Here is a 25053-nt window from a genome sequence, read left to right as displayed (position 1 = left end):
CAAAAAGCAGTCCGAAATTACAGCAAAAGCTGCCCAAAAATGCAGCAAAACAGTTGCAAAACCTACCTCCATTAACGCCAATTTTCAGCTTCAAAACTGCCGCAAAAACGCAGCGATTCTCCCTCCAAAAACCAGCTCGCAAACATCACAAAACCAGCAGGAAAAAGCCACTCTTGGTCCCTAAAATCTGAGTAAAAACAGTCCGGAAAAAGTCCCCGACGAGGTCTTGGTTCGAGGTTCCGACGTACGGTTAGTTACGAGTTGATGACGAATGTCTCGTTTTTTATGGATCTCTTCACTTTGAACGAGATTATGTACGAGTAGGAGATTTTTTCTTATCAATATATTTGAAAACCGTTGCATATTCAAGGTTCGTTTCCATGCTCTTATCAGTATTTCCACTAATGTTTCATGTTTTGAATTATCGGTGTGATTATGTGATGTGTTTAACTATTGAATTAATGTGAAAGTTTGAGTGATTTATTGCTCTCTGCTTCATCAACGACAAATGCTACTGTGTTTTGAATCAATCTTTTACTAAGTGCATATCTTGTTTAATAGTTACTCTTGTCAAGTAGGGTTCCTATGGCTTTATGTTGGGCGTGAGTATTAATCATGAATTGGTAAAGTCAAATGAGCTATTGTTTGATTTGGTAGAGATCACGTTGGAGTTTAGCAAGCTTTCACTTTATTCCATTAATTTTCTTAAGTATAGATAAAATATAATGAATAAGTAGGATTTATTTTCTTGTCACATTATCAGACTTATACCCGGCATAATTGATACCTCTAATAATCTTTAATAATCAATCTTACCTTTTTCGTAATTCTCCCCCGTAACCTTTGAGCCTCACAATAATACCAAACTTAGCAAATAATTAAACAACTTTGAATAACGTAATGTGATTTAGGTGTGGCCAATAATAAATTATCGTGATTATGGATACGATTTTCGTGGCATAATCATGGTACGTAATTCTAAATTCGAGTGCACGCTTGTATAACTTGACCTTAAATGCAAAGTCATAATAAAATTATAATATTTTTACAATGTAATTTTGTCCTTCTATAATAATCAAGCAATGAAAGCGGATATAGGTAAAACATAAAAACCAATAAAACACAGTTTATCCAAAAATAATATAAGCCAAATGTAGTCAATAAAGTGACCGTTCTAGAACCACGGGACTCGGGGAATGCCCAGAATTCCTTATCCGGACTTTATTTTTGCAGACCAATAATAATAGAGTCAAACTTTCCTTTGACTAGGGATTCAAATAAAAGGTGACTTGGAACAACTAAAAAATCAATTCCAAATGGCGACTCTATAAATAAAATAATTCATACTCAAGTTTGTCACTTTAATTGGAAAAACTCTTTAACCCACAAAAATTCATAAAACACATATTTTTATTGGGGGTAAAAAAGGGGTGTGACGACTCTGACGGGGAAACCCCAAGAATTCGAGCTTGTACATTGATTTTATTTGGCTTTATTAATTTTTGTATATATTGCGATTTATTTGGGCCTAATGTGTTACTTGTCCACTTTTTACCGTTTTGATATTGTTGAACTGTACATATAAATTGTATCCTCTCTCGCACCCTTCTGAGTCTTCTGATAGTTAGTTATGTTGTGTTCGCCTACCAGCATCACAAAATTTCTGTCTTGAGATAAAGCAAGTTAGCCTACCAGCTTCTGGTGAAGGATTTAGTCACATATATTTTGGCGGGAGAGCCGTTAGCTAGCCAATGTTGTTCTACTACTGGTGACGCTTGACGCTCCTCGGCTCGGGTTGTCCGCCCGGGTAAGCCAGGTCTAGATAACATCTCCTTTAGGATTTTTAAACCTGGAAGAACAAACCTCATGCCGGATATCCCTAGTAGGTTCGCTTTATTTGCATCATGTGCATTTGACTTAGCAACGCTCGATACATGGGCCGAGTTCTGTTTTAGGACATGTACCTTATTGAGACCATTATATCATGTTATGTGCTACTTGTTGCATTATTTGGAAGGCTTGCATGTCGACCGACTTTAGCATATATCAGTTGAACGAACAAAAAGTGGTCTAGTGCATATGGTTTTTAAAGATTAATTTTCATAAGAATAATAAAAAAACAAAAATTACAAAAAAAAAGTCAGTTTTTACCGAACTACGCGGGTTTGATTCTCACCGGATGTGAGATACGTAGGCAAACCTCATCGGTTCCGGCCCCCACTTTCTAAAAAATTCAAAAACAATATTTTCTTTTAATTGTTTCTCAAAATCTAAAAATATTTTCATTCTTCTTCAGAAATTTTTCTTTCGAAAATTGAAAAGTAAATTCAAGATTCAAAAATAATTTCTTTTTCTTTAGAAGTCTTTCTTTCATAAATTCAAAATAAAAGTCCAAAAATCCAAAAATATTTTCTTTAGAAGTCTTTATCGGAAAAAAATCAAAATTAAAAAAAAAATAATTTTCTTCTTTAGAAATGTTTCTTTTCATATATTCTAATAAATAAATAAATAAATTGAAATCCAAAAATATTTTCTTTCTTCTTTATAAGTCTTTCTTTCGGAAATTAAAAAAAAGATTAAAAAAAATCAAAATCTAAAAAATGAGTTGATTTATTTACTTTATTCCTGATCTTCCCGAACTACGCAAGATGTGATTCATGTTCACACATGATATGTAGGCAACCCACATCAGGTTCGATCGAATGGTTTTAAAAAAAATAAAAAAAAATGAGAGAAAAGAGAAAAAAAGAAAAAGAAAAAAAGAGTGTTCATTCTAACATGCTTGCTGTTTTGAAATAAAATATGGTTAAAGGTGGTCGGTTTGTTGGTTTGCAATGGCGAGTCCAGGATCCCAAAGAAATAAAAGCACTTTCTCAACCGAAGGAAAGGAAACCATTATTGTTGATCCAACTAAGGTCACGAAAAGGCAAGTAGAAAAGTTGGTGTTAAAAATAAAGGCAAATATTGGCCGACTTCTACCAGTTTTGAGCAACAGGACATGCTCTGCTTGGATGATCTGTGATATTAGGGAGACATGAGAATTCATCCAAGTCCTTTGGCAAATTAGTTACTGTGAAAGTTCCCATACCGTAAGTCCTAAAATCCGATAGCCAATATGGGGAGCGGTTTAATCAAAAGTCAAAATTTGAGTGTTGAATCCAAAGCAATCTAAAGGGTTAAATGTTGTAGTAATGCTGATGTGCGAATGTGTGGCTAAAATGTTGCTTAGTAATTAGAAAGTCACTTCTCTTTTAGCCATGATAGCTTATTTTGTCTTCTTTTCTTCTTCTTTTTATCTTATCGGACACTGCTATCCTTTATTCAATACAAAGCAGTCAGTCATTTTGTGTCCATTTTGTGCATAGTTCTTTTCACACTAGTTCTAGTGACATGATATGCATGCAGAATTTTTGGCCAGATCTTAGAAAATTGATTTAGTCTTGAATTTGATAAGTTGAGAAAGAGACACTTTTGAAGATGAATAGATACATGAAACATTTGGAAATAAGCATGAGCCAAGTTTACATGAAACCAAATCATTCATACTCATGGAAGTTAAGGATCTCTACCTTTTGAGTCATTGAGAAGATCGGGCTTAAGGATGATCGAACGAGTTGAATTCTGTTTAGCACTAAGAGATAGAAAGTGTTTTTCAAAAGAAGGTGTATTCCAGACAAGTTGAAATGGATCAGTTTAGTGGCAAAATGTATCTTCTACATTAAGACAAAATCCAAGAAAAAGTCACCCAAATAGGCAAGGGTCATTCACTGCGAGGAAAGTATTGGTCATTCACTGCGAGGAAAGTATTGCTCATACAGCTTTACACTGAAAAAGACCCATAAAGCAACATATCAATTAATTTTGTGATCACGAAAGGATACTATGATTGGTATTCTCGAGGCTAGGAGGCCCTTTTTCTGCTACCCAAACACTTTATATCCTGTGTTACCCCTTTTGAACATGTGTTATTTTCTTTGACCACCCTCTTTTGGAATCAAGTTTAGAGTCAAAAGTCAAAAAAAATGAAATAAAAAAAAATGATGAAAAGAAAAGTCCATACCCCAAGAGTACAAACTGGGACAACTCTTAGAAAGTTCAAGTTAAAAACAAAAGAAGAAGAAAAGAACAGTCAAAGGTCCTTGCCCTCAGAAAATAAAAGTTGGGGCAACTTGTTTTAAAAAAAAAAAAACAAGACCAAGAAAAAAAAAGATAAAAAAAATATATAGTTCGGTCAGATGTTTGAATTACATTTGACCTGATTCCTTAAAAAAAAAGGATACGTAGGCATCCTTACACGGTTCGGTCCAACCAAATAAGAATTCAAAAATAAAAAATAAAAAAAAAATCCAGTATCTAAAATTGGGGCATGAGTTTGTTTTAGTTTTTTTTTAAAGAGTCGATTCCAAGAGTTGTAAGTGTACAACCCAACATATTGAGTCTACTTGGAGCCTTCATGCCATCCTTTCTTTCCAACCGTATCCAAAAACCTTCCTAATAAGACCTCTCGATAAGCTTTCAAGACTGTCAAGAGAAGAAGGCAATGAGCAATGGTTGTCACGCGATATAGGACACTGTCAAGTTGCTCACACAAGAAAGCAAAAGAAAAGGAAAAATAAAGAAGAAAAGATGAGAGAGTCTTACTAGTGAAAACCCTCACGGGCACTGTAAGACGACGGTAAGTAGAGATAAAGAAATGAGAGAGACTTGTTGGTGAAAACCCCTCGGGGAACTACTACTCGAAAGTGAGTCATGAGTCTGATGCAAATAATCGGCACAAAGAAGCTTGGTTTCTAAGCCCGAAGGAATGGTAAAAGAGAAGATTTGATTAGTTTAATAGATTAGGCCGTTAAGTCCAAAATACATTTCATAATCATTAAGGCTAGTTACCACGAAAAAAAAAAAAACCTCTTCCTTCTTTCCTTCCCGATAGGGGCAGTTCTTGTTAATACTGTTTCTTTGTATCATTGTGTCCCTTCACTCTAAGTCACTCCTTGTCAAAACAAGCAAGAAAAGATTTTAAAATCTACTACCAGCTTTTCAGTTGCACAAAGTAATCTTGGCCAGCACACTCAGGTGTAAAAGACCTTTGTCAGCCTACTTGGCTAAAGCAAGCAAAGATAACCTCGAGGTTAATCAGGGATTCTCTGTAGTACCGAATAAGGACTATGAAGTGTTCACATCGTACAAAAGGCACTTACTAGTTGTATTCTCTCTGACAGACAAATTACTCCAAAAGAAAAAGCCATTCAAGATATCAGAAAAGGTTATCCAAGAAAAGAAATCTCTTTTTTGAGATAAGGCTGATTGAACCACAAAATACAAATGGCACTGGGAGCGAAATAATCAGGATTCATACAGAAAGTAAAGGTCCCTTGAAAGCAACAACAAAGTCTCCCAGCAGTGCAACCAACTACCAATACAATCAGTCTTCCAAAGGCTGGATGATCACAAAGCCAAGTTGCCCAAGACTCAAGGCCACAAACCGACCACCACTTTCAAAATTGACAGATTTTTCTTTGTTTGAAACAGGAACAAAGCAGTGCAAGGAAAGTGATTCAAAAAAAAAAAAAAGAAAAAAAAAGAGAAAATTAAAAGAAGAGAAGAGCCGACAAAGGGAAGTTTCTCAAATCTTTGCCTTTATCTGTTTTGCTAGTGTGCATAAAATTTTGCCATTGCTCTTCACTTTTTTCCTCCTAGGGTAATATATCCTAGTCTGATGGATTTTTCTCCCAATAAAAAATCTTAGTCTGATAAATTTTTCTCCTAAGATAACAAAAAAAGACCTAGTCTGATGAACTTTCTCCTAGGATCGAAGTCTTAGTGTGATGAATTTTTCTCCTAAGATAAGAAAACCTAGTCTGATGAATTTTCTCCTAGGATAGAAATCTTAGTCTGATGAATCTTTCTCCTAAGATAAGAAAACCTAATCTGATGAATTTTCTCCTAGGATAGAAATCTTAGTCTGATGAATCTTTCTCCTAAGATAATAAAAAAAAAACTAGTCTGATGAATTTTCTCCTAGGATAATAAATCTTAGTCTGATAAATCTTTCTCCTAAGATAAAACGCCCTAGTATGATGAACTTTCTCCTAGGATCGAAGTTTTAGTCTGATGAATCTTTCTCCTAAGATAACAAAAAAAAAAAAATCTAATGTGATGAACTTTCTCCTAGGATCGAAGTTTTAGTCTGATAAAATTTCTCCTAAGATAAGAGAACCTAGTCTGATGAATCTTTCTCATAGGATAAAAGTCTTAGTCTGATGTATTTTTCTCCTAAGATAAGAAAACCTAATCTGATGAATCTTTCTTCTAGGATGGAAATCTTAGTCCGATGAATCTTTCTCCTAAGATAATACCTAGTCTGATGAATTTTCTCTTAGGATATTAAAAAAAAAAAAAGTCTTAGTCTGATGAACTTTCTCCTAGGATCAAAGTCTTAGTCTGATGAATCTTTCTCATAATAAAATAAAATAATTAAAAAAAAACCTAGTCTGATGTAATTTCTCATAGGATACAAAGTCTTAGTCTGATAAATCTTTCTCCTAAGATAAAAACCTAGTCTAATGAATTTTCTCTTAGGATATTAAAAAAAAAAGAAGAAGTCTGGATTAAAAAAAAAAGAGGTCATTTGTTCTTGCCTCAGAAAATAAGTGTGGGGGTAATTTGTTTAAAAGAATGATTTTCTCAACAAAAAAAAAAGAAAAAAAATAATGATATTGATTTTTCTCAAAAAAAAAAAAAAAACACACACACAAAAAAAATCCTTCTTGGTTTGTTAAAAAAAATAAAAAATCTTTCCTGGTTCGTTTTAGCATAGGGTATACAATTACTTAGTCTCGTTTTTCAACATAGAGTCTCCACTTTCTAGTTAATTTTATTTTAGACATATGGTCTCCACTCCCTAGTATAAGTTTTTAGACATAGGATCTCCACTCCCTAGTCGTTTTTCCAACATAGGGTCTCCACTCCCTAGTTGATTTTATTTTAGATATAAGGTCTCCACTCCCTAGTCGCTTTTCCAACACAGGGTCTCCATTCCCTAGTCGTTTTTCCAACATAGGGTCTTCACTCCCTAGTTGATTTTATTTTAGACACAGGGTCTCCACTCCCTAGTCTCTTTTCCAACATAGGGTCTCCACTCCCTAGTTGATTATACTTTAGACATAGGGTCTCCACTCCCTATCCTCCTTGCCAGGATAGGGTACACCACTCCCTAACTAATTTTTCCAACTGAAGGTACATCAATCCTTAGTTGAGACATCTTTTGGACAACAAAGGAACATCATCCAAAAAAAAAACACAAAAACAAGAAAATAAATCATCTTAGATCTTTTCAGGGTACACCATTCCCGACATTTTATTGCTTTCAATAAAGTAGTAGTTTAGAATTTTATTACAATAACTCACGAAATTTTCCTAGTTAAAATTGGGGCAGAAAATTTTTGTTTGTTTGTTTGTTTTGATGTCTAAACAGGTTTTTCCTCGAGGCACAAGGTTCGAGGTGACCAAAAAAAAAGAAGTCTCAATCCAAAATAAAGAAAAAAAAGAAGTGAACCCAAAGTGCGGAAGTGGAAGCCATAAGCTCCGCATGTCCCGTCTTGATCCGAAGAAGCCGAAGAAGAATGAATTAGCACCTGCAGCTAACAAGCATCGAGGTTCAGATCAGAGTCTGCATGAAGAACCAACCAAGACTCAAGATCAAGATTCAAAAGACTCATAGATAGGAATCTCATAACTCATAGCTGATAGGCTTGTTTAGTTTTTTTTGATTTTGATTTTGATGTAATAAAAGGACCACAGACCGGAGCCTCGACGGAACCTCACTCGACTCTCGAACTCATCACTCAATCCTTTAACCCACTTGAACTACACGCGACTTGATTCCCTTATAACCCGGGATATGTAGGTTGTCCAAAACCAAGACTCGGTTGCACTCTTGCACTCTCTTATCTTTTCTTTGTTTCTTCCTTTTTGAATAGTGGTATGGTCAAAAATTAATCATACGACTCACTTTGTCTTTACCTGAAAACTCTTCATGTTTCCAAGCAAAGAGGGGCATGCTGTGAGCACCTAATTTTTGACTATATTTAAAATTTTCACCACTTTTATTTTTTAGTATTTAAATAGTTTTAAATTTAATTTTGATATTTTAACTTTTATATTATTTTTATTAGTAGGCTTTATTAGAGAATATGTAATATTTTTAACAAAATCTATTACGTAGAGGGCGGAAGAATTTATTTGAATCACAGATCAAATCTAATAAAATTACTTCCTACCTTTCCTACGCTATATCTTTGTCCCATCACCCACCTACTACACTATTCACGTGTCTCATCTCACTCCCTTTCACTATTCCCTTGTCATATCACCCACCTACTACACTATTCACGTGTCACTATTCCTTGTCCCATCGTTCATTTTCAACGCTCCTCCTCTCATCTTTTTTAATATATGTACACACACAAAAAAGAAAAAAAAACGGATGACCTCCTTCCCAAGCAAAAAACGCATCAAACCTCCATTAACACCCACCTCCAAATCAGCCTCAAACTACCCTTAAATTCCAGCCCCAAACCCAGCTGAAGACAACCCCCAAACTGCCACCCAAATACCATGTAGGGCATCATCTTTATCCACTTGTTTGACGCTAAAAAATCAGTCAAAATCCAGCACCCTTTTAGCTACAAAAACCAACTGAAACTACCCCCAAAATATAGCAAACAGTAGCAATGAATCTCACCCTGAATTCCAGCAAAAAGCAGCCCGAAATTACAGCAAAAGCTGCCCAAAAATGCAGCAAAACAGCTGCAAAAGCTACCTCCATTAACGCCAATTTTCAGCTTCAAAGCTGCCGCAAAAACGCAGTGATTCTCCCTCCAAAAACCAGCTCGCAAACATCACAAAACCAGCTGGAAAAAGCCACTCTTGGTCGCTAAAATCTGAGTGAAAATAGTCCGGGAAAAGTCCCCAACGAGGTCTAGGTTCGAGGTTCCGGCGTACGGTTAGTTACGAGTTGACGACGAAGGTCTCATTTTTTTTATGGATCTCTTTACTTTAAACGAGATTATGTACGAGTAGGAGATTTTTTCTTATCAATATATTTGAAAACCGTTGCATATTCAAGGTCTGTTTCCGAGCAGGTAAAACTTTTAGCTGGTTAAGGTTTTCCCGGCCCTGCCTCTCCCTGTCCCATTTGCATCCCTAAGATGAGAATTTCAGGTTCTCTAGTCTCTTAAGGTTGAACAATGAAATGTTGGTATTTGACTTCTACCAATATCATTCACACTAAGCTAAGTTCCAATTACTTTAATTCAAGTGCTGATACTCAAGTAGCGAGGGACTGAGTTACCTGTCAATCTTGGAACAAAACAAGCATTGGCTGAACACGAAAGCTTATTGTTTAGATCAAAACATATACTCACTCCGTTTCAAATTAGTGTGTTACAAAATAAATAACACATTTCTAAATTTGGAAATAATTCAACTTTAAACTCTTCATTTTATCAATTTTACCCTTAATGAGAAACTTTTATAACCACACAAATGTCATGGCCCCACTAAACTTTTACCCCTTTTTAAGACCATAAGTTTTAAAAGTCTTATTCTTTTTCTTAAACTCCGCGTCGAGTCAAACTAGCTCGTCTAAATTGAAACGGAGGGAGTAACATTTACCAATTCTGCTGTTACATTTGATGCTAATTGACAAAGTCATAACTGACAAAATGCAAAAGTTGAAAAACCAAACAAGGAGAAATCTGACCTATATATCATTTATGAGAAGCTTCTAAAGCATTAGACACCAACTTGACCGGTTCCTACATCTGTTTTATCTCTTTCAAAAATTTTCAGCCTTAGCAACAATGTTTTAGTACTAGGGCTGAACTGTTGGGAATAACCCCCACAGAAATAATATTCACGGTAATAACAACGGTATAATAACGTAGTGCCAAGATACGGTAATCAACAAGAATAAAAAGAACAACAAGGACACAAAGATTTTAACGTGGAAAATTCTTCTGAATAAGGAAAAAACCACGAGCCCGAGAGGAGCAAAGTAATCCACTATAATGAGGAATTTTACACTCAGTAGTCCCGAGTAAATACTCCAGAAACCACTATATACTCAAAAGAAATAACCCTCTTTTGAGATTTTTACTTCACTACAATATTCCTCACACTCTCTATTTTTTCTCACAGGCTACACCGCATGTTAATACCTCACACTGCTCTCTATGCTCTTATTGGTGTGTAGAAATGAGAGTCGAAGCTCTCCTTTTATAGTGTTGAGCACCCAATCTTCCACCAGTCAAAACAATTGGTTATTGCAATTGCAATTGCAAATTGCTTTGTCAGACGCCTACTATTTTTGACAATTTGCACATATGCAAATCAAATCCAAAATAAATCATAATGGAATCTGACACTTTTCCTTCATTTTTTTTTCTTTTTTCATTTATGGGGATGGACCCCACAAATCTTTCCTTCCACACCTATTCACCTGAAGGAGATAACACTGGACTTCTAGCTTGAGTGCATGCCGATAAGTTCTTTGCACAATTCAAACTTGTCTCTTGGTACCACCTTGGTCAGCATATCTACGGGATTCTCACTTGTAGAAATTTTCAAGACTTTTAGAGATTCATTCTGATATCTCACGTCGATGTTTTTGGTCTTTGCATGGTACATGGAGTTCTTGCTAAGGTTTATTGCACTTTAACTATCACAATAGATGACATACTCCTTCTGATGCAATCCAAACTCTTGAAGGAATCGTTTCAATGATATTATCTCCTTGCCAGCTTCAGTAGAGGCAATATACTCCGTTTCAGTTGTAGAAAGTGCGACACACTTCTGCAACCTCGACTGCCATGATATAGCCCCCTCTGAAAATGTAAACAAATATCGAGTAGTGAATTTTCTGTTATCAATGTCACTTGCCATATCAGCATCTGTATAGCCGTTCAAGATTGGATCAAATCCTCCAACGCACAAAAAATCTCTCGTTATACCTCTCAGGTACTTGAGTATCCACTTGACTTCTTCCCAGAGTTCTTTTCCGGGATTTTCAAGAAACCTGCTAACAATACTAAGTGCGTGGGCAATATCAGGTCTAGTGTATACCATTGAATACATCAAACTTCCGATGACAGATGAATAAGGAACTTTGGTTATGCTATTATTTTCCTCCATTATTGTAGGACACATCTTCTTGCTTAACTTCATATGACTAGCAAGAGGTGTGCTGACTGGCTTAGAATTCTTCTTGTTGAAGCGTTTCAGTACACGTTAAATGTACTTCTCTTGAGATAGCCACAACTTTCTGCTTGTTCGCTCTCGAACTATCTTCATCCCCAGAATTTTTTGTGCTGGGCCCAAGTCCTTCATATCAAATGACTTGGACTAATCACTCTTCAACTTCGCAATCAGTTCCTTGTCTTGTCCTACAATCAACATGTCATCCACATAAAATAATAATATAATAAAGTTATTATCAGAAAATCTTTTGAAGTATACACATGGATCAGAATAGGTCTTAATGTATATTTGACTTTTCATGAATGAGTCAAACTTTATGTACCACTGCCTTGGTGCATGCTTCAATCCATAAAGACTCTTATTCAATTTGCACACCATGTGTTTCTTTCTAGATACTTCAAATCATTCTGGCTGCTCAATATAAATCTCCTCTTCCAAATCTCCATGAAGAAATGAAGTTTTCACATCCAACTGCTCCACTTCAAGATCCAAGCTAGCTGCTAAGCTCAAGATTATTCGAATATAAGTCATTTTGACAACATGTGAGAAAATTTTGTCAAAATCAATACCTTTCTTCTGTTCAAAGCCTTTAACCACCAATCGATCTTTGTATCTGACCAGCTTGCCATTTCAATCTTTCTTGAGTTTAAAGACCCGCTTTAATTTGAGTGGTCTTTTACTCTTTGAAAATTCAACCAACTTGTACGTGCCATTTTTCTGTAGAGATTGCATCTCTTCTTGCATGGCTTTCATCCACTGGTTCTTTTCTGGATGAGACATCACCCCCTTATGACTTTCTGGCTCCCCCTCATCACTGATGAGGATAACTCTGTGGAAGGGTACCTGCATGACTCTACCCTTGGCCTTTCCAATCTCCTCAGAGATTGAGGTTGTTCTTCTCCCTGAGTGGGGTACTCCACTTTCTCGACATCATCATCAAGTTGCTACCCTTGCTCAATAACCTTATCAGGTTGCTCCCCTTGCTCGGCAACCTCTTCGGTCCTATTTCTGTATTTGTGGGATTGTTAGAAGTAGAAGGAATGGTAACAAGATTAGGGATTATACCATTCTTGGCTTTCTATGACATATCATCAGCAATCCAACTTCACTTTCTCGGAAGATTACATCTCTGCTTCTGATGACCTTATTCTTTACAGGATCCCACAATCTGTATCCGAACTTTTCATCTCCATATCCGATGAATATGCATGGAACAGGTTTATTATCCAGCTTTGTTCTCTGCTCCTTTAGTACATGTGCAAAAGCTCTACAACCGAACACCTTCAGATGCGAGTAGGACACCTCCTTGTTGGTCCAAACTCTCTCTGGGATGTCAAACGTCAACGGAACTAATGAACTCCTATTGATCAGTTAGCAGGATGTCTGAACTGCTTCACCCCAGAATGACTTAGGCAGTTTAGCCATTCTGAGCATGCTTCTCACCTTCTCAACAATGGTGCGGTTCAGCCTTTCGGCTACGCCATTGTGCTGTAGGGTTCCAGGAACTGTCTTTTCATGTCTGATTCCTTAACTTGAACAGTAGTTTACAAATTCCCTTGAAGTATACTCACCTCCATTGTTACTTCGAAGATGTTTTAGCTTTTGTCTTGTCTCCCTTTCTACCAGAGCATGAAACTTCAAGAAAACTTGAAACACCTGATCTTTGATTTTCAGGATATAAACTCAAAATTTACGTGAAGAATCATCAATAAAAGTAATGAAATATTTGTTACTGCCCTTCGATTCAATTTTTATTAGACCACAAACATCAGAATATACTAAATCAAGTATATTCAATTTTCTTTCAGACGATGTCTGAAATGAGACTCTATGCTGCTTACCAAATAAACAGTAGTCACAAGGTTTTACCGTTGTACCTTTGGCATAAGAAATGAGTGATTTCTTGGCAAGAATCTGCAATCCCTTCTCGCTCATATGACCCATTCTTTTGTGCCACAAATCTACAGAAATCTCATCTTGTGCCGCGTTCAATTCACCTTGGCATATTTCTGCATTTGTCCTGTACAACGTGCCACGAGCAACTCCCTTTGCAATCACTAATGATTCTTTGGTGAGTCTCCACTTTTGATTTGCAAAATAGTTCTCGTACCTATTTCGGTCCAAAGCAATTCCCGAAATCAAGTTCATCCGCAAATCAGGTACATGTGGCACGTCCTTTAGAACCAATTTGCATCCGACATGTGTCTTGATACAAATGTCACCAATTCCCACAATCTTTGAGTAACCTGTGTTACCTATTCTCACATGCCGAAATCACCTGCTACATATCTGCAAAAAAGATCTCTTACCTGTGTGACATGGTAAGATGTCGTTGTGTCAACCACACATTCCGACTCTGGATCTGTCAAGTGCATGCATTCTTCTTCCTCATTTATGAAGAGAACAACATTATCATTATTTTTCACCATGTCAGTTATGTTGTCGTTATTCTTCTGGCCACTGATTTTACCTTTGCCCTTCCTTGAATTTGGCCAATATCTTTTGAAGTGACTTGGTTGATCACAATTGTAGCAATTTCTGGCTCTTGATTTGGATCGCTTCTTAGACTTCCCACGAGCTTCGGATCTACTATAGTTGCTTGAACTCATTTGATAACTCCTGCCTCTACCTTCTGTGATGAGAGCCTATCATTAATTTTCAGGCTTCTTTCTCATCTTCTCATTGAGTAGAAGAGCCGATGTAACATCTTTTAATTCAATGGTAGTCTTACCGTGCAGGATGGTTGTTGCCAAATTATCGTGCGAAGATGGCAACAAGTTCAATAGCAAGATGGCTTTATCTTCTTTCTCGATTTTCACTCCGAGGTTGGCGAGCTGTGTGATTAGTTCGTTAAACACATTTAAATGTGACAAAAAATTCGTACCTTCACCTATGCGTAGGGCGTATAGCTGCTTCTTCAGGTATAGTTTATTTGTCAGCATTTTGGACATGTATAGGCTTTCCAACCTTATCCAAATACCACATACAGTGTCTTCATCAATGATGTTATTTACCACATTATCTGATAAGTGCAACATGATTACACTACCTACTCTTTCATCCAAGTCAGCATAATCCTCAACTTTTATGGTATCAGGCTTTTTGGCATTAATATCTAGTACCTTGTATAATCCTTGTTGAATGAGCAGATCCCTCATCCTTCTTTGCCATGTTGAGAAACCGATATCTCCGTTGAATTTTGCTACCTCGTACTTTACTCCAGACATTTTTATATTCACCGAGTATAGTACTACCGACAGTGAATAGTATTTCTGTGAACGAGTAGAACCAGTGTGCTTTGATACTAGTAGTTGGAAATAAACCCCCCACATAAATAATATTCACGGTAATAATAACAGAATAATAATGTAGTGCCGAGATACAGTAATTAACAAGAATAAAAAGAACAACAAGGACACAAAAATTTTAACGTGAAAAACCCTCCTGAATAATGAAAAAACCACGGGCCCGAGAGGAGCAAAGTAATCCACAATAATGAGAAATTTTACACTCTGTAGTCCCGAGTAAATATTTCAAGAACCACTATACACTCAAAAAAATAACCCTCTTTTGAGATTCCCACCTCACTATAATATCGTTCACACTCTCTATTTTTTCTCACAGACTACACCGCATGTGAATACCTCACACTGCTCTCTATGCTCTCAGATATACTTCTCTCTCAGTTTGGTGTGTAGAAATGAGAGCAGACGCTCTCCTTTTAAAGTGTTGAGCGCCCAATCTTACACTAATCAAAACGATTGGTTATTGCAATTTGCAATTGCAATTTGCTTTGTCATGACTGCTATTTTTGATAATTTGTAGATTTGCAAATCAAATCCAAAATAAGTCATAATGGAATCTTACACTTTTTCTTCCTTTTTTTCTTTTTCATTTATGGGGATGGACCCCACATGAACAACCGCTGAATGAGATAAACTGGGATGCTACAACACCACACTATCCTTTCTTGAGCTAACCAGCCTAATGTAGGTTGCAAGACCAGAAAACGAAAAGGTAAGATTAGGAGTTATAGAAAATGAAAGGTTTTCATCTTCTTTTGCCTTTAATTGAGTAAAGAATTTAGACACTATACTTTTTGTATATAAGACTAAAAAAATCAGCATTATGTAACTCATAAATGTTATAACATGCACGGCGAAAGAAAGCATAAACACGGGTATCACAAATATGTAATCTAGATAATGATTGAATTACGGAGATTAGAAGCATTAACCTTTCGAAACTGTTGCACAACTCGTTCACAAAGTAAGAATCCAGGACTGCAGTCTTCTGCTATGTTCCTAGTAAAGCCTTGGACGAAAATATTTGTGTGGGCAAATAATACTACTATGAAGAGTGAGTTATTAGGTAAAACTAGTTTTCTACTTGTAGACCCGAAATTAAGCCAAAAGACCAAAGTCGTGTAGGATTCTGCTAGTGTGTAGAATCCTAGTCCAGCTCAAACATAGAGCTTTTCTCCCAAGTAACTGTTTTCCCAACACTACTAAAAATCAGGTTTTAGCGACAGACAAATTTTGTAGCTAAACAGAAAAATCCGTCGCTAATCTCGCTAATCTCATTTAGTGACGAATTAGCAACGGATTATCAAGAAATTGTGCTAGCTAGAGCGTTTTAGCGACAGATTAGCGACGACGTTCGTAGCTAATTCCAGTTTTTTTTGTAGTGCAAGTATGTCATGTTTTTTATTAATAAAATAAACTTTATAAATTAGAAACAAGAATCAAGAGATACACAGAGTTGTACTCACATATTTTATTAATAAAATAATCTTACATGTTTTATTAATAAAATAATCTTTCTTTACATTTGTCTTGTGATGATTGCAGTTATTAATTTCTGTATACTAAATTTGCCGTGAATAGGAAGCTCGTCAAACCAATATGATTGGTGGAATATGGTATTGTAGTTGGTCACAATTTTGCCAAAATGCCTATGATTAGAGTGAAAGTGAAAATGCTATCTATGCTATATTCTAAACATGCTCCTCATATGTCTACTCAATGTCTAATACTTCAGCATTCTCTCTTCAGAAATGGAACTTCTATATTTCCTCGGTTATATTTTGTGTAAGTCTAGCTTTTTGGAAACATCCTTTCTGCCTTGTTGTTGTTGTTGTTCTAGCTTTCACCAAGATGGAATTTAAATGTTCGCTTATTGCTTGTATAGGAGATTTTACACATAGACACCACAACAAGAGAATAGGAACCCTTAAGGGAGGAAATCAAGTTACCTCCTGAAAGTAAACAGGTACATTGGAACATTACGGTTATGAGGCCCTTAGCTTTCCCTTCAGTCTTGCAAAGGAGACTCTTGATATCGTACCGAACCAATTCTTCGCGTCTATTAAGAATATCAAGTTGGCATTCCTCCAAGAATGGTTGACAATTAAACATCACAAGATTCCCCAAAATGCAACAAAGAAACCTAGCACCATTGATATATAAAACTTCAGAGATGGAAAATCCTCATCATCACCATGTTCTTGAGGATTCATGTTGCTGCTATGATCGATACGAGGGCTAGGAGGAGCATATCCGGGACATTCTTGGAGAGGAGGGCCACAGAGTTGGGCATTACCACTGTAGGATGATCTATCAAAACTTTGCAGTTGGAGCTATTATCGTCCAGCTTCCTAACCTAAAGCGGCACGGGGTTTGGAACATGGTTGATGGAATTCTTCCTGATAAGTGGTTGTTTGACAAGTCCAACACACTAAGAAAAGTCAAATTAATTAGCAAGGCCCTTAGGTATCATACCAGAAAGCTGGTTTCTTGACATGTCAAGTGATTCCAACATCTTCATTTGACCTATTCCTTCAATGATACTTCCATTCAGATCATTTCTTGAAAGGTTCAAAGATTTCAATCCTCTCATTTCAGCTATCTCTTTAGGAATACCTCCGACCAATTTATTACTTGAAAGATCAATAGTCTTCAGATATAATAAATGTTTCTTGTACTCAGCCTCCTGGTTTTTCCATTGAACCAATAAATAGCATATTTACAAGTATGAACGAGGAATATAGTCATACTGTACTGAAAAATTCATTGACTCACCAGAACCATTTTCTTGATGCAATAAAGTAAAATTGTTGAAGCATTGCAAAATTTTCCCTGATAATCCATTTGCTGAAAGGTCCAGTATCTGAAGAAATTGAAGCTGACAAATGATCGATGGAATGCTGCCATAGAATTTGTTGAACCGTAGGCTTAGAATGCACAAGTTGAGTAGATTAGTTCCTATCCATGCTGGAATTCTTCCTGTCAAATTATTCCCTCCAAGATCCAAGATTTGCAATAACTGACATTATGAACAAACCGCATTTGCTTGTGGAACGAGATGATGATTTTCAATTGGTGAAACACACAGATCCTTGTGAGTATTACTGCGGACTTCGATTTTCAATGTGGATGCCTCGAAGAGAATGAGATTGCTGTTAGGAAAATACGGAGGGAAAATAATAGGATGATGCAGATTCTACATTCTCAAACTTGCTTGGGAACAAGCCGAAGCAACTAATCGATCTTTAGCAGAAGATGAGAAACGAAACGTGTTAGCCAGAAAACTACCTTTCCGAGGATGACATGCCCAACGAAAACTCTTTAAGTTCTTAAGCATGTGTTGTGTCGAATATTATGTAATCCTATTAAGTTTTATAATGAAAAAAATCCATACATTATAGCACCAAATAGAAGTGAAAATATTACACTAAACATTAAAATAATAGATAAACATAAAAGCAGCACAATAATACATATAATACTAAACACACATACAAAATAAAACAATGCACAAATACATAGCAACAACTATTATCTCCGATTCTGTTGCGCGCATTCTTGGTTGGGGCAACCACGCCTATCATGCCCTGTCTCTCTGCAGATTCCACAAGCTTTTGCCTATGTTGATCTTCCAACATAAATCTTGTTGTGAATACATGTTTTCTTTCTTCTGCCTTTTTTGCGGATTAATGTTTCATTGCATTTCATCTTAAATGGCGGATTTGGCTAGTAAGCTTTATCACCAAGTGGTTGAAATGGTGCTCGATATATCTCAAAGTATTTCGCCGTGCTGTAGTATTCATGCACTAGATCGTGTGCGATGAACATGGCATGTGGTAAGCTTGCCACTTTCGACATTTACATGTCCTCCTTGAAAAATTAATAACATGCTTTCTATCACCACGACCTTCATACCTCCATGTTTCAACCTCGAATACACTTGTTTCTCTAATATAAACTTTTTAAAACTTTTTATTCACTATTAGAGGCAAACTCCATAATTTCACAGTTGTTTTCAGTCTCTCCTTGGTGGGGAACAACATTCCAGATTCAAGAGAAGTTGTATTATCATCCATCCAAATTTTGCAACAAACACCCTCTGACTCACAGGTAGATGCAAACACCTCTAGACGCCCCTGAGTATCATATAAAAATGGAATGTTCTCCCTATGAAATGGTTGTGTCTGTTGTACATCATCGACTTGCAGTTGGCTATCATCGTCAACATCCTTATAAGAACCAGAGTCATCAACTTCATCTGACTCATATGCATCGTTAACGTTCGGGACATCACCGTCAGAATCATCACCCCCTTCGTCGACACGAGCCAGCTTCAACACGAGCCAGTATATCTGAAAATATTAGAATCTGTGGGATTTCATTATTCTCAAGTGTATTGTTGGTTCCAGCACCAAAACTATGATAATGATAATTTTCAGTGGAGAATGGTGTGCCAAAACTAGTAGAAAGGTTAAAAAACCTCGACCTACTTTCTAGTAGGATTTTTCTAAACTCTCCACTAAATCACTGAGCCAAAAACTACATTTACAAAATACTTTTGTAAACCTAGGATTAACTCTAATCCCGTTGTGGCAACCAGCCTCTAACTGATGCGACAACTTCAAGTTAACTCTAACTTGAATACTCTGAGTACCTATTACAATTGCCTTTAGATAAAGCTGAAAGGTACAATATGAAAATACCTACTACAATTGAACTAGAATAAAAGACAGACACTTGGAGCTGGTTCTTCTATCTGATTCATGTAGCTTCAGGTTCGCACACTTGAATCACACACCAACTGCTTGCAAAATGCCTTGCTATTTTGCTCTCAATTCACGTTTAACTTCTGCTTTTATGTGTCACTTGTAGAATGAGAACATCCTGCGATTTATAGAGTTAGTAGAGTAGAAAACAACTAGAGTTCTAATGCTACTCTTCCTTGGTGGAAGAGTTCTAGTTAATCTCAACTCCTAACTCCTTCCTTATCTTGGATAATGTTCTTGTTGAGTAAGGAGTCATTTTCCTTATCAATTATGCAATCTTTTCGATCAGGAGATATCTATTATTATGCCAGATTTCGTTTATCTCCTGCATGTGCATCTCACGTGCTTTGAATCTGCCCGTGTCTATGCCTACCAGTGATGGACCTGGTTCATCCCTGAGTTCCTTTGTCAATCTTCAAAACTATCCTTTACTTGGGCCAACAAATTTTCCCTTTTTGATGATGATAAACTTTGTGCTTCCATAAGCTTAGGGCCTGTTTCAAATTAGCCCAACATCAACACAATGTTAGAATAATTTTCACTTATCATCAAGGACCAGGTTCATTAGGTTATAAACATCACTGTTCAAAGTGTAAAGCACAACCTTTTTCCCCCTTTTGGCATCATCGAAAAGTTGCATAAAAAATGTCAGATAACCAGATTTTAAAACTTACTCATGGCCACTGGGGCTACTTCAAATGCAATCATGGATTAATCATCATAGATCAAGCTAAGAATTTTAACCATCAAAGAAATATAAACAAACAGTTAGAGCAAAAATAATGAATTTCATTGATGATTGATACGATTCTTCCACAAAGCATAAAAGAAATAAAAATACTGAAAACATGAGCAAACAAAAAACATCCCAAACTAGGTCACTGAAAGGTCTACATTGGGCTAGAAGTTTAAGGCTTGGAAGAACTGGGGCTTGGTTTTTTTTGTCTTGGAGAAGTTTCAGCATGTCTTGAAGAATTCCGTCATTCTTCTCCTTTTCCCTTGCTAGTTCATTTCTGAGAGCATCTCTCTCAGACTCTACCTCAGCCAACCTTTTCTTCAGCCTCTCAATCTCAGCATCCTTAGCCCCACTTTCTTGTACCAAGGCTCGCACCTTGCTAATCACTGGTACCTTCTTAGATGAACCAGGTTCTTTAGGAGTGACATGGACTTCATAGTCACAAGCAGGCAACGTATTTGCCCCAAAATGATCCTTGCTTGTACCAACCTCCCTTTCTTCTTTGGATTATAACTTTCAGTCACTCTCTTCAGTAGGTCTGTGAGGGTTTCATGTTCAGATGAAACAAGTTCATCTATATTTTTCCCAAGTTGGACCAGCCCTTCAGCGGCTTCGCCAGACCCACTTCCCCCTGTTTTCTTTACACTCTCCTCTACTCCAGCAAATTTTTCTTCCCAAACAACCATTGCACCTGTGTCTTTGGTTAAACTCACAGGAGTGGGTGAAGAATCAATCACTCTTTTACCCTTTCCCCTCACAGCACTTCGAACACCCTTGCTTTCTTTTTCTTTTCCTTTTTTTATTTTTACCACGAATTCCTCCAGACTCTATAGTTTCAACACTTGCTTTAGAACCTACTAGTACAAACCTATTCTCCAAATTTGTTCTCTCCCCACAACAACCTTGCGAGCAAGCATCTTTACTCTTTTCTTAGAGGTTGGGGTGGTGGAAGGGATAATAGTGGATGTGAAAGTCTAATCAAACTGAATTTCAGTTTTAAAAATACTTTGGAGTGTATCCCTAGAATCTAGGTACTTCAATTCGGTTGGGACTCTTTTGAACAGAATTGGTTCACTTGTAACGGATAAGTCCAAAAGGAGTTTGGAATTAAGTAGGACTCTTCTCATGATCCAAATATAGTTATTTCAAATTATGTAGAGTGTAGAAAACATACCGTGTTATCTTGATGAACCAGGTTCTTCACTGATAATTCTCTTGTGTAAGTCTAAATTTGCCAAAATAGAGAAAATATTATTAGAGATTAATGAGTCATTTTAACACATGGCACAAGAGTATACTATTGAAAGTATGAGTCTGAGCAAAAATTAATCTAATTATATACACATTTTCAGATTTTCTAACCAAAACCAACAATTTTTATTTTTATTTTTTAAATTTCTTTTTCAATTTTTTTTTCATTGTGAATTCTGGACTGATCCTTTTAGGTGATCTTAATCATCCCTAATTCTAACCTATTCCTTTCAAAGTGATCTCTACTTAGGACTTTTGTGAAGATATCAGCTATTTGCTTATCTGTAGCACAAAATTCCACAGTGATCAATCCATTTTCATAGTTATCCCTCAAAAAGTGATGCCTAACATCTATGTGCTTAGTTCTCATGTGATGAACCGGGTTCTTGGTCATACTAATAGCACTAGTGTTATCACAAAAAATAGGGATACAACCACCATCAATTCCAAAGTCCATTAATTGTTGTTTGATCCACAACAGTTGAGCACAACATGAAGCAGCAGCAATATACTCAGCTTCAGCGATAGATAAGGCCACTGAATTTTACTTTTTGGTGGCCCAAGACACAAGACATGAGCCAAGAAAGTGTACCATACCCGAGGTGCTCTTTCTATCCACAAGAAAACCTGCATAATCAGCATATCCCACAAGATTTAAATTACTACCTTTTGGATACCAAAGACAAAGATCAGTGGTGCCTTTTAGATATCTCAAAATTCTTTTGACAACAGTCAAGTGAGACTCCTTCGGATTTGCCTGAAATCTTGCACAAAGGCCTACACTAAAAACAATGTCAGGTCTACTAGCAGTGAGATACAACAATAAGCCAACCATTCCCCTATATAACTTCTGATCGACAGATGAACCAGGTTCATCCATATTCAACTTTGTAGTTGTTGCAATAGGAGTGTCAATTTCTTTGGAATCTTCCATTTTAAACCTTTTAAGCAACTCTTTTACATACTTCTGCTGATGGATCATAGTTCCATTTGAATTTTGTTTAATTTGTAAGCCTAAAAAGAAATTAAGCTCATCCATCATGCTTATTTCAAATTCACTCCCCATTAGTTTAGCAAAATCTTTACTTAACTTATCAGTAGTTGCTCCAAAGATTATATCATCAACATATATCTGAACTACCAAGAGATCTTTACCTTTTTCTTTCAAGAACAAAGTATTGTCAATTTTACCTCTTTTGTAGTCATGCTCAAGCAAAAACTTCGATAATCTTTCATACCATGCTCTTGGCCCTTGCTTGAGCTCATAAAGTGCTTTGTCAAGTTTGTACACATGATCAGGACTTCCCTTGCTTTCAAACCCCGGAGGTTGCTTGACAAACACTTCTTCCTTTAGATAGCCATTAAGGAAGGCACTCTTGACATCCATTTGGTGAATGATGAATTCCATATAAGCAGCAAAGTCTATGATGAGCCTTATTGCTTCCAACCTTGCGACTGGAGCAAAGGTTTTATCATAGTCTATGCCCTCCTCTTGGCTATATCCTTGAACCACCAATCTTGCCTTGTTCCTTGTAACTTTTTCATCTTCATCAAGTTTGTTTTTGAAGACCCATTTTGTGCCAATTACTGATCTGTCCTTGGGTCTTGGTACCGGATGCTAAACTTGACTCCTTTCAAATTGGTTGAGTTCATCTTGCATTTCATTTACCCAGTCTGCATCCTGCAAAGCCTCAGCTATATTTTTAGGTTCAATAAGAGATAAGAAGGCATCAAAAGCACAAAGATTCTTTAATGAAGATCCGATTTTGATTCCAGAGGTTGGATCAGTGATTATGTTCTCAATGGGATGAGAACTTTGATACTTGTAAGGTTTCACAACCAACTGGTTTCCCCTTGATGTTCCTTCAGTGTTTTGTTACTGTGGAACAAGTTCATGGACAAGTTCCATTGAGGTTTGAGGATCATTTTCTCTTTGTTCTGTTCCCCTTGTCATGTTGCTCTGGGTGGAAGAACCTGTTCCATCACCTGTTCCTTCTTCCAGTGCAGCTTTAGTTTGGGCTGTGGTTTCATTTAAGTTTCTCACCAGCCCAATTGCTTCATCATCATGTTCCTGTCTCTCAGAAAGAATGTTAGTTTCATCAAAAACCACATGAACACTTTCTTCAACACATATAGTTCTTTTGTTATAGACTTTATAGGTTTTGCTATGTGAAGAATATCCCAAGAATATTCCCTCATCACTTCTGGGATCAAACTTGCCTAGGGAGTCTTTACCATTATTGTGCACAAAGCACTTGCATCCAAATGCCCTAAGATGGGATATATTTGGTTTTTTCCCTTTAAGTAACTCATAGGGAGTCTTCTCTACAAGAGGTCTAGTCATGCACCTATTTATGATGTAGCATGCAGTATTTACAGCTTCTGCCCAGAAGCTATGGGCAGTTTACTAGAAAGAAGCATAGTCCTAGCCATATCTTCAAGTGTTCCATTCTTTCTTTCAACTACTCCATTTTGCTGTGGATTCCTAGGAGCAGAAAAATTATGATATATGCCATGCTCATCACAAAATTCAGCAAATTTAGTATTTTTAAATTCAGTGCCATGATCAGACCTAATTGATGCAAGTTGATTACCTAGTTGTTTCTGAGTTTTTCTAACAAAAGAAGTGACCATGTCAAATGCTTCATCTTTAGATGTTAAAAACAATGTCCCAGTAAACCTAGAGTAATCATCAACAAGCACCATCATGTATCTTTTACCACCTCTGCTTAGTGTTCTCATTGGACCACAGAGATCCATATAAATCAGTTCCATCATTCTGGTGGTACTTACCACTTTCTTGCATTTAAAAGAGGATCTTACCTGCTTTCCCCTTGCACAAGCCTCACAAACTTTATCTTCCTTGGAGTTGATATTAGGCAGTCTTATCACCAAGTCTTTGGAGGCTAATTTGTTGAGTTGACTCAGACTGGCATGTCCAAGTCTCTTGTGCCAAAGGAGGGGATCATTGTCTAACACACTTAAGCAAGTGAGTTTATTTTCTGACAGTGTGGACAGATCTACAATATATATATTGTTCACTCTTTTTCCCTGCAAAACAATCTTGTCAGTGGTAAGATTAATCACAAAGCATTTAGTAGAGGTGAATGCTACCAAGTTACCTCTATCACACAGTTGTGATACACTAATTAGACTGTATTTTAAGCAGTCTATCAAATAGACATTCTCAATCGAGTGAGAGTCAGTCTTACCTACCTTACCAAACCCAATGATGTCACCTTTCTTCCCATTTCCAAAGGAGACATTACCTCATTTGAGGTCCTCAAGTGAAAGGAACTGGTTCTTGCATCCAGTCATGTGCTTTGAGCACCCACTATCCATGTACCATATTTGGTTGCTCCCCTTCACTTGGACCTGCAAAAAGAAATGAGAGGTTAGTCTTAGGAACCCAAACTAGTTTGAGTCCCTTTCTATAGGCAAAAGGATGAATCATATTCTTTTTAGCCCAACTTGGTAGTCTATTCTTCCCTTGATCAAACTTTTTATTCTTTTGACTAGCCTTTTTTTTTTGCAGTGCATTCACTTTTATATTGACCGATCTTACCATAGTATGTGCAAATTTTGTTCTCAAGAAGTGTGAGATACTTGCTTTTGGGATCCCATTTAGGTGGCAGATTCCCAAAGCCAATTCCTCTTCTATTGCTACTATGATATTCCTGTAGCCATGACAGTGCATCGGAGGACCTGTTCCATTTACAAGTTTTGTCTAGTTCAT

At 36.7% G+C, this 25053-nt stretch overlaps 1 pseudogene; it reads right to left on the bottom strand.

Annotated features, from left to right (window-relative positions):
• Nucleotides 1–16549: 16549 nt before the first annotated feature.
• LOC142163821 (receptor-like protein EIX2) lies at nucleotides 16550–20752 on the bottom strand (annotated as a pseudogene).
• Nucleotides 20753–25053: the final 4301 nt, after the last annotated feature.

The sequence above is a fragment of the Nicotiana tabacum genome, chromosome 9, assembly GCF_000715075.1.
Source record: "Nicotiana tabacum cultivar K326 chromosome 9, ASM71507v2, whole genome shotgun sequence".
In the NCBI taxonomy this organism is placed as follows: Eukaryota; Viridiplantae; Streptophyta; class Magnoliopsida; order Solanales; family Solanaceae; genus Nicotiana; species Nicotiana tabacum.
This window is presented reverse-complemented; position numbering and strand designations above follow the sequence as displayed.